This window comes from Camellia sinensis, chromosome 4, assembly GCF_055761805.1.
Source record: "Camellia sinensis isolate YWXY chromosome 4, ASM5576180v1, whole genome shotgun sequence".
In the NCBI taxonomy this organism is placed as follows: Eukaryota; Viridiplantae; Streptophyta; class Magnoliopsida; order Ericales; family Theaceae; genus Camellia; species Camellia sinensis.
Window position 1 is genome coordinate 193,171,818 of NC_138964.1, and position 7,482 is coordinate 193,179,299.

A 7,482-nucleotide genomic window follows, 5' to 3' on the forward strand; every position below is an offset into this window, starting at 1 on the left:
ATTATCCATGATGGAGTTAGGTTTTAGCTGTAGTTTCATGTGCATTCATCCTATATTGAGTTGTGCATTTCGACTCCTCAGCCATCATGCCTCGGTATGCGTGATTGGTGGCACGAGGATCGAGACATGCATATATCTGTGAAAATACATTGCTATGCCCCTTTCCTGCTCTCTCTTGCAGCAAAATGAAGAATCAGCAACCTTTTGGGGCTTGGCACGCATTTCAAGAACATGTGTAAACAGAGGCTAATTGGGGCATTCCGGTGGATTTCCGTGCAAGACAATCCGGACATGCATCATCCATCAGAAGCGAAGCAGTCCCTGGCTTGCACGCCAGTTTTATTTGCTTTCTTAGTTAATTCATTAATTAATTAGGATTCTGTAATATTTTGGACTGTAATATTTGGACTGTATATTTATTCGGATCCTCTGCGCGAGGGCACAACTGTAATAAGCGTGCGTGAGTGTGATGTATGTCTTCCAACCCCACGTCTTTCTCCCTTTTATTTATCCGCTTATGATGGTTAGATTAAGGCATATTTAATTTAGCATACAGTATGACAGCATGTTTGCATCATTCATCTGTATTGCATGCACCGGGCTCGGCGCATCATACTAACTGCATTGTACTTTCAATTCCAAATTGAATACATGATAGTTGTAACATTCCATATGCCATCTTAGAATAGCCGAGCCTGCTATAATTGCATTTTGCATGTGTTGCATTAGGCATTTCTGTATAGTTAGGATCATGCATGATTTCTAATGAATTCCTATTTTGGCTTGGAGTACTCGGTAAGCTTTATGCTTTAGCATCCTTGCATGCGTGTGAGTGACTGCCATGAATAGCATGCTTACCATGAGGCTATATGCTTATCTGATATAACTGCCTGAATGCTTGTGGGTGAAGGTTGGGTTACTTAAATTGGAATAAATCATCAAATGTTTCAAGCCTACCTGTGGGTAGCAAACCATTTTCAAAGACAAGCATGAAATGTTTTGTTCCAATTCGGGCGACCCGGTCTATATTTGTATGCTGTGAGCATCACATAGTAACCTAGGCTAATAACCGGATTAAGGACACACAAAGTTTTCAAAACTAGATATCATGGTTAGTAGAGGCTGGTCTATGACCGGGCGAGCGGGGGTGCTCACGAAGTGACCTTCCCCAATCGTACCCAAGTTCCCGAGCCGAGGCAACTTTGGTGATGACGGACACGTGGCCTCTTGGCACCGAGTCAGGGTTTCCTAAATTTCCCAAAATAAAATATTTAGGTGGCGACTCTGTATCTGGCAAAGCAGTCCATATTTGGCACTACTTTTTCAAAAAAATCAGTTTTTCAAAACGATTTGCCGGATTTGGACTCTTTGGTTCAGATTAGGAACCGTGACATTTTAAGAGTCCGAGCTGTAGTGACCCCAAATGAACAGAACGGGACTAACCCTCCCGGGGCGTTCGGGGACGTCTACACCCATAATGATGCCTTGGTAGTATCCCCCCAGGTTGGAGAGTGCCAAGTGAAACGCATCCTGATTGATCAAGGCAGCTCTTGCGACATCATGTACGTTAGATGTTACAAAAGAGCTAGGCCTTCATCCTGATGACTTGGAGCAATCAAATGGCCCGATGGTCGGCTTCAATGGAACGCTGACGTGGCCATTGGGCGCAACAAGCTTGGAAGTACAAGCTGGCACTAAGAAGATCAGGACAGAATTCATGGTGATTGACATACCTTCACCATATAACATCATCTTGGGAGGACCATGGTTGCATACAATGGGGGCAGTTCCCTTAACATTGCATCAACTACTGGGGTTCCTAACAGAGCATGGGATTGAAGAAGTCAGAGGAGATCAACTGTAGGCAAAGAATTGCTCCATGGCAGCAATGAAATCCACCTGCAACATTCGAGAACTAGAAAAGGCAGAAATTGAAGATGAGGACGTGAAAGTCCTAGAAGACGTCGGCAAAGAACCAGCCGAGAAGAGCGAAGAGGCGCTGAAGAAAATCCTCGTTCAGGATGGGGATGAAGAACGTTTCTTTCTTCTCGGCTCGGGCTTAGCCGAAGAGGAAGAAAAAGAGTTGGAGACTTTTCTAAGAGCCAACATTGAGGTATTCGCCTGGACACCTTATGAAATGCCTGGCATTGACCCCGAGGTCACTTGCCACAGACTGAATGTCGACAGGTCGGCAAAACCTGTGATTCAGCGAGCCAGAAGACCGACGTTAATGCACGTCGAAGCAGTAGAAGAAGAAGTGGACAGACTTTTAGAGGCCAGGGCCATCCGAGAAGTTCATTACCCGACATGGCTATCCAATACAGTAGTGGTAAAGAAGAAGAACGGTAAATGGCGGGTCTGCGTAGATTTTACAAGCCTGAACAAAGCTTGTCCCAAAGACTGCTTTCCTTTACCCAAGATTGACCAGTTGGTAGACGCCACATCTGGACATGGAAGGATGAGCTTCCTGGACGCTTATAGAGGATACCACCAGATAGCCATGTACCCCCCAGACGACGAGAAGACAACGTTTATCACCCCGAAAGGACTGTATTGTTACAAGGTAATGCCTTTTGCGTTAAAAAATGCAGGAGCAACTTACCAAAGGTTGGTAACCAAGATGTTCAAAAATCTGATTGGCCAAACAGTGGAAGTCTACATTGACGACATGGTCGTGAAAACCAAGGAACCAAGGGGTCATCTTGCCGACCTAAAAGAGGTCTTTGAGATACTAAAAACATACCGACTCCGACTCAACGCATCGAAATACGCGTTTAGAGTTGGATCAGGTAAATTTTTGGGGTTCCTGGTAATAAGAAAGGGCATTGAGGCCAGCCTAGATCAAATCAAGGCCATCCTAGAGCTAAAAAGCCCGACGTCAGCAAAACAGGTTCAGATGCTTACTGGAAGGGCCGCAGCCCTAAACAGGTTCATAAGCCGAAGCTCAGACAAATGTAAACCTTTCTTCAACCTGGTAAAGAAGGCCACAAACTTCCTATGGACTGAGGAATGTGAGGCCGCCTTGGCCGACCTAAAGAAGTATCTGACCACGGCTCCAGTCCTCTCAACACCTGAACCTGGAGAAGAACTGTTTTTGTACTTAGCCGTTTTAGAACATACAATAAGTGCGGTATTAATTCGTGAAGAAAAAGGGGAGCAAAGGGCTGTTTACTATGTAAACAAAACCTTAGTCGATGCAGAAACAAGGTATCTACCCTTGGAAAAATTGGCGCTAGCTTTAGTAATGGCTTCAAAGAAGCTGAGCCATTACTTTCAAGCGCACAAGATTATAGTGCTAACAGAACACCCACTGAAGTCCTTATTACAACAAGGAGACTTAACTGGAAGAATAGCAAGATGGGTAGTGGCCTTGGGCCAGTACGACCTGGAGTTCAGGCCGAGAACAGCAATTAAGGGCCAAGTTTCGGCCGACTTCGTGGTCGAATTCACACTGGAATCCATCGGACATCAGGCTCCGTTGAGCCAAGATGAACGATGTCCAAGCAAACAAGGAAAAGCCCAGCCAAAGACAAAAGAACAAGGAAAAGAAAAACGAAGACCCTGCAACATTTACATCAGCGACTCATTTTGCTTGTTTGTCGATGAGAGTTCAAACCGGCAAGGAGTGGGGGCAGGAGTAGTGTTAATATCTCCTGATGGGGAGATATTGGAACAGTCTATTCGATTGGGGTTCAAGGCCTCAAACAATGAGGCCGAATACGAAGCACTGATTGCAGGACTGAAGCTAGCAGTGGCAGCAGAAGCAGATGAGGTAATAATTTTTTGTGATTCACAACTTATAGTAAATCAAACAACAGGAGAGTTTGCAACCCGAGATGAGAGGATGTCGGCATACGCAAAAGAGGTCATTAGACTGGCAGCCTTGTTTCGCAACTATCGACTTCTTCAAGTCAGCCGAGATGATAACAACGCACGCCGACGTGTTGGCCAACTTGGCAAGCTCAATGCAAACTGGAAAAACAAGAACAATAATGATTGACTATCTATCAAGCCCAAGCATAGAACAGCCGATCACAGAGCAAGAAGCAATGTGTGTAGACTTGGGACCATGCTGGACGGATGCAATTGTTGCATTCCTGAAAGAGGGAAAGTTGCCAGAAGACCATAAGGAGGCACACAAGATCAGATTGAAGTCGGCAAGATTCAGTCTGACAGCGGACGGACATCTCTACAGAAGGTCCTTCACAGGACCCCTTTTAAGGTGCGTACACCCTTCGCAGGTTGAAGACTTTTTATACGAAATTCATGAAGGAATTTCTGGAAGTCACGCTGGGGGCAGATCACTAGCTCACAGGGCCATTACCCAGGGGTATTGGTGGCCCTACATGCAAAAAGATGCAGAAGCCTACGTGAAGAAATGTGAACAATGCCAAAGGTTCGCACCTTTGATACACTAGCCAGCTGCTGACCTAAACCCTGTATCCAGTCTATGGCCATTTGCCCAATGGGGCATGGATCTCATTGGACAGTTGCCCCAAGCAACTGGGCAAAGGAAGTATTTGTTGGTAGCAACAGATTATTTCACGAAGTGGATAGAAGCAGAACCTCTTGCCAAAATCTGAGATGTAGACGTCAAGAATTTCATATGGAGAAACATCATCACCAGATTTGGCGTCCCAAGAGCAATAGTTGCCGACAATGGAACGCAGTTTGACAGCAAACTTATCAAGAACTTCTGTGCGAAATTTAAGATAAAAAATTACTTTTCAACACCAAGTTTTCCCCAAAGCAATGGGCAAGCAGAAGCATCCAACAAAGTAATTTTGGATGGAGTAAAAAAGAGGCTACAGGCAGTAAAAGGAAAGTGGGTAGACGAATTGCCTAATGTACTCTGGGCATATCGGACTACGCCGAGAAGATCAACAGGAGAAACCCCCTTTGCCATGGCTTATGGCACAGAAGCAGTCATCCCACTGAAGATCGACATCTCAGGGATCAGAACCGAAGGAGTAGAGAATGGCACAAATGATATACTTCTAGCCCGAGATTTGGATCTCTTAGAAGAAAGAAGGGAGAAAGCTGCAATTCAGCTCGCAACATACCAGCAGCAACTTGCTAGAGCTTACAATAAGAAGGTTAATCCAAGGGATTTTCAGGTCGGCGACCTAGTCCTAAGAAAAGTTGTTGGCAACAAGAAGGATCCAAGAGAAGGCAAGCTTGGCCCAAACTGGGAAGGGCCCTACAGAATTGCTTCGGTATTAGGCAGTGGAGCATACCGGCTTGAAGATAATGAGGGCAAAGCATTGCCAAGACCTTGGAACACTTGTAATTTGAAATTTTTCTATCATTAGATGTTCCTTGTTATTTTTTGCCAAACATCATCAATAAAATCTTAACAGAATTCTCCAAGACTTGTGAATTGATAAAAGATACAAAATGATTGTTTCTGAATAATGAGAACCCAAGTAGAACTCAGGTTCACATTGGGGGCAGAGAGAAGACAATAATGCTTAACGCTTGTTGAAATTTGTAGCAATTTATAAGTTGAAGTTAAGCTGAGATAATTGTTTATCTTCAGTTGTTGAAATTTGTAGCAATTTACAAGTTGAAGTTAAACCAAAATAATGCTTAACGCTTGTTGAAATTTGTAGCAATTTACAAGTTGAAGTTAAGCCGAGATAATTGTTTATCTTCACTTGTTGAAATTTGTAGCAATTTACAAGTTGAAGTTAAACCAAAATAATACTTAACGCGTGTTGAAATTTGTAGCAATTTACAAGTTGAAGTTAAGCCGAGATAATTGTTTATCTTCACTTGTTGAAATTTGTAGCAATTTACAAGTTGAAGTTAAACCGAAATAATGCTTAACGCTTGTTGAAATTTGTAGCAATTTACAAGTTGAAGTTAAGTCGATATAATTGTTTATCTTCACTTGTTGAAATTTGTAGCAATTTACAAGTTGAAGTTAAACCGAAGTAATGCTTAACGCTTGTTGAAATTTGTAGCAATTTACAAGTTGAAGTTAAGCCGATATAATTGTTTATCTTCACTTGTTGAAATTTGTAACAATTTACAAGTTAAAGTTAAACCGAAGTAATGCTTAACGCTTGTTGAAATTTGTAGCAATTTACAAGTTGAAGTTAAGCCGAGATAATTGTTTATCTTCACTTGTTGAAATTTGTAGCAATTTACAAGTTGAAGTTAAACCGAAGTAATGCTTAACGCTTGTTGAAATTTGTAGCAATTTACAAGTTGAAGTTAAGCCGATATAATTGTTTATCTTCACTTGTTGAAATTTGTAGCAATTTAGAAGTTGAAGTTAAACCGAAGTAATGCTTAACGCTTGTTGAAATTTGTAACAATTTACAAGTTGAAGATAAACCAAAGACAAGAAACTTGCCGAGGTACATCATTGGTAGGCATAACTGAGGTGTGTCACCCCGAGAAGGTTACACGAACGAGGAAGAGGGTACATGTGCAGAATATTCTAAGCATATAATCATGCAAAGACAAAAAAGAAAAGACAGGAGTGCAAGCACTTAGAAAAGAAAAGTTATATTCATTCATCAAATGGCACTTCAGCCATACAAAAAGCATACATTGTTCCCCAAGACAAAGAAGCCAGAAAATACAAGTAAGAAAAAGATAAACAGCTAAACAGTTGGTTGAGTTTGAAGATCAGATGCCACCTCAGCCTCCTTCTCTGCCGCTATCTCGGCGTCAATTTCTTGAAGAGTTTCTTCAACAGTTTTGACCTCAGAAGGGATGTCGGCGGGTGCAATCTCGGGAACAGATTCTATGGGAACCAAATCACCTTCCTCGTCTTGAGTCAAGTCTAGGACTTGATCATTCTGAGGAGGGGACTTGGCCCCATTAGCATCTTTTGATTTCCTAATCAAAGCCTTGTCCTCTTCCTCTTCGGCCTCATCCTCAGCATCAGATTCTCCGACATCTTCACTTGGAATTGGGGCTGGAGGAAATGGCAAGGGAATGGCGTTGGCCTTTCGCAATGGAGAGTCATCAGGAACATTAAGTTTTTTCAAAAGAGACATCCAACCAAGGGTGAAACCCTTGTTGCATGCCTGCTTCACTTGAAGTTCATAGGCCTCAGTAACGTCGGCCATGCCTTGATTATACACCTTTTCATCAGCGTCTTTAATTTCAGCTTCTTTGGTGGCCAGGGCCTCCTGAAGCTCTTTCTCAGCTTGGGCCATTTTTTCGTTGGCCTCTCTCCTTTGAGATTCAGCCACCTTTCTAATAGCCTCAGCCGCCTCAGCCTTCTCTTTAGCATTATTCTGAGCTTTAATTACAGCTTCGGCTTGATCCTCCAGCTTCTTCATTTTTGATTCAAGGCCCTTATTGATCTTTTGAATAGAAGAGAACTCCTTCTTCATGTCGGTCAGTTTTTGCCGATGCTCAAAAGACTGCATTGAAAAAGAATGGGCATGTTGGATGGCCTGAAAGAAAACAGAGGTATTAAAGAATATTCAAAGTGTGAAATAAAGAAAGAGAAAAATTCAC